Here is a 3,974-nt window from a genome sequence, read left to right as displayed (position 1 = left end):
TATATAAAAACTTTGTTTTGATCTTGAAACTTTGCTCATTGACCATGTGTTATAAAAACACGTAAATGTGATTTTCATTTCAGTCACGCGTAATTTTTTGTTGATCCTTTTCGGGAGGTAATAAACTCTTGAATTTTCTTTTCCATTTTCTCACGCCTAGACAAAGTTTTTCTAGATGGCATTGTACCAGAATGACAAAGTAAATACTACTCCAGTATTTGTTGTTTAGCTAAAGAGGAACTCTTATTGTGAACCGATGAAAATTCTCAATTATTCCATACTATTTTTTATCCAAATCCATGCATCTAGAAGACCAGCTAATCTCCTCCAAAGCTCTAAACAGCAGTTGTACAAAAATAGATTCCATCGCCAGACTGAGATTTGAGAACACCAAGAAATTAGAGGGCCGAATGCACATACACATGGATCGGGAATTCTGGATGAAGATAGAGTGGCGACTTGTTTTATTAGATTTTTTTAGGGAATGTTGTTTTATTAGATTTTTTTTGAGGGATTCTTGTTTTTTTTTTGAAACAGGGATTCTTGTTTTATTAGATAGATGGCCCGGAATGGGGAGCTCCTATAGGGTGCCTTATGTGCCAGTTGACGCAACAGCGCTCACTACAGCACCTTGGTGGGCCGGCAGGCGAAGACACAGCAGCGCGATGTATTTATAGCACGAAAATGACCCCTAAAAAAATATGGTTCAGGAGTGGAATCCAACTCACCCCCCTTACATCAAGTACGTGGTTGGCTAACCACTAGAGCTACTGGGCACTTGTGAAATATTGCAGCGCGGCAGATTATATGAACAAAAAAACTGTAGCCACGCTATTTGTTGAACGTACATTGCCATGTAGATATTTGGATTATTTGAAATCATTATAGAAAAACATGATTTCTTTTGAAAAAAATGTTAACAGAATCTGAAAGTCCACAGATTTTAAGAAGAATCACGAATTAGAAAAAAAATGTATTCAAAACAGGTCACGAATTCAAAAAAATCATGAAAATTGAAAATAGTTCATCGATGTTCAAAAACGCACAAAATCTGATTAAGTTCATCGATTTTCAAAAATAAATTGATTTTTCAAAAAAAGTTCACAAAAATGGAAAAAATAGATCAGTTTTTTAAAAATGTTCATCGATTTTCAAAAAAGTTCACAAAATCTGAAAAAGTTCGTCTATTTTCCAAAAAAAGTTCATCGATTTTCAGAAAAATCAGAAAATCTGAAAAAAAAGTTCATCTATTTTCCAAAAAAAATTCATCATTTTTTAAAAAAGTTCATCGAATTTGAAAAAGAAGTTCATCAAATTTTTTAAAATGTTAATCAATTGCGAAAAAAGTTCACTGAAAAATGGAAAAAGTTCATCAACTTTGAGAAAAGTAGTTTTTTGAAAAATAAAATGCAAAGAAAGAAAAATAAAACAACAAAAACCGTTCACGAAATCCAAAAACAAAAGAAAACGCTTCCGCGAAACAAAATAAGAGGGCAAAAACACAGTGTGTTGTCACAAGTGATGGAGTGGTCCGAGTGGGTATTGTCTTTCTCAATGAAAGAAGAGGTTTTGAGTTCGAATCGTCCCATCGCACTTTTTTTTTGGAATTTAATAACAAAAAAAAAAACCGTTTGCACTGATGCCTGTAACGGGCGCCGTTTAGGGAATGCCCCTGGAACGGAGAGAGACTAAGAAAAATGATGAGCCGGAAGTTGCTATTTTCTGGGTTGGGCCTAACTAGTGCGCTTGGTAGTACAAAAAATTGGCGATTTTTTAGGGCTGGCTTGAGCGTGTTCAAGCCTGTTGAGTAGAATCGCCCTATGTGGCACCCTCAAATCGAGCTCATAGAAGTCATCTGATCCTCCACGTCCAGTCTTGCTCATGCTAGACACCACAAAACTCTATCTCACCCTGGACCCCAAACCCAAGCTCACTTTCCTTCTATCCACTTCGCTCCTGATCTGTCCACCCCGCAATCCTGCTAATCTCCACTCCTCCCCTGTTTGGCCATCTTCGGCCACGTCGAGCTCTGGATTGAAGTCCATCGAATTCGTATCCGACACCAACATGGACTGGGAGCTTGTTGCCTGCCTGGATGAAGTCGAGCTCGCCCTCCACCGCTCCTAGATTGAGACCCGAGCACTATTGTTAGAGTTGCGCCCAAGTGGATCCAGCGGTTGGGCGCCTTCAAAGCCACCTTGGCGCGGGTCTAGCAATGGTGACACGTCAGACGACATCTCAAGGCGTCACTGCTCATCCGCTCCGCCACTGCAGCACGGGTACGACAGCTCGAGTAGCTCCACTCCGTCCCCATCAGCCCGACGGACGCGGCTCGTCTGCCTTGAAGAAGGCAAGGCAGAACTGCCATGGAGCATAATCTCAGCCGTTCTTATCTCATCAAACTGATCTGACGAACAGCAAAATAGCCCGTCCACGTACGCATGTAGGAAGCGCGCCAAGTCTCTCTTCCCTTCTACTCTGTGAGTATTTCCGAGCAACAGACCTGACACAGAAAGAAAAAAAAGAGCATAGTTGAACGTCCGGCGGCGCTGCGGCCGTCCGACGATGCATTGCCGCGACCGTCGGATAAACAGATCTTGCTACTAAGGATAACAAGATGAGATATATATCTCCGCAATAGATAAATGGATCTCGTCTACATCATGACATCGTTCTTATTGCATTACTCCGTTTTCCCATGAACTCAATACAGTAGGTGCATGTTGGATAGCGGTCGATGTGTGGAGCAATAGTAGTAGATGCAGGCAGGAGTCGGTCTTTAATCTTGGACGTGATGCCTATATAATGATCATTTCCTGGATATCGTCATGATTATTTGAAATTATATCAATTGCCCAATAGTAATTGTTTTCCCACCGTTTGCTATTTTTCTCGAGACAAGCCACTAGTGAGGCCTACTGCCCTCGGGTCTCTTTTCATCATATTTACCTTTGCGATCTATTTGCCCTTATATTTATTCTTAGATCTATTAAACCAAAAAATACAAAAATACCTTGCTGCAATTTATTTGTTCCGTGGTCTATTTATCCTATCTACCACTTTTACCTCACGTTATTTGCCTACCTTGAGGCGTCGTACCCGGAAGGGATTGACAACCCCTTTAACACGTCGGGTTGCGAGTATTTTTTATTTGTGTGCAGGTGATGTTTACGTGGTGTGAGGAGGTTCTCCTACTGGTTCGATAATGTGACGCCCCCGATTCAATCATACACTAATCATGCACGCAAATGTGTACGATCGAGATTAGGGACTCACGGGAAGATATCACAACACAACTCTAAAAGTAAAATAAGTCATAGAAGCATCATATTACAAGCCAGGGTCTTGAAGGCTCGAATACAAGTGCTCGAACATAAACGAGTCAGCGAAAACAACAATATCTGAGTACAGACATAAGCTAAATAAGTTTGCTTTGAAAAAGATAGCACAAAAGTAGTAACGATCGAAAAGGTGAGGCCTCCTGCCTGAGACCTCCTAACTACTCCTCGAAGCCGAACTCCAAGTAGAAACATCTTCAGGATCCTCTGGCTTCTGGACTCCATCATATGATCGCAATAACCAGGAAGGGGGGGGGGGAGAAGTAGCAAGGCAACCATGAGTACTCATCCAAAGTACTCGCAAGCAAGGATCTACACTACATATGCATGAGTATATGTGTAAAGAGGCAATATCGATGGACTGAACTGCAGAATGCCAGAATAAGAGGGGGATAGCTAGTCCTATCGAAGACTATGCTTCTAGCAGCCTCCGTCTTGCAGCATATAGAAGAGAGCAGATTGAAGTCCTCCAAGTTGCATCGCATAGAATAATCCTACCCGGCGATCCTCCCCTCGTCGCCCTGTGGAAAAGCGGTCATCGGGTTGTCTCTGGAACTTGTCTGGGTGTGTTTTATTAAGTATCCGGTTCTAGTTGTCATAAGGTCAAGGTACAACTCCGGGTCGTCCTTTTACCGA

Source organism: Triticum aestivum, chromosome 7B (genome assembly GCF_018294505.1).
Source record: "Triticum aestivum cultivar Chinese Spring chromosome 7B, IWGSC CS RefSeq v2.1, whole genome shotgun sequence".
Taxonomy (NCBI): Eukaryota; Viridiplantae; Streptophyta; class Magnoliopsida; order Poales; family Poaceae; genus Triticum; species Triticum aestivum.
The sequence above is the reverse complement of the archived record's forward strand: the minus strand, read 5'-3'. Positions refer to the sequence as shown.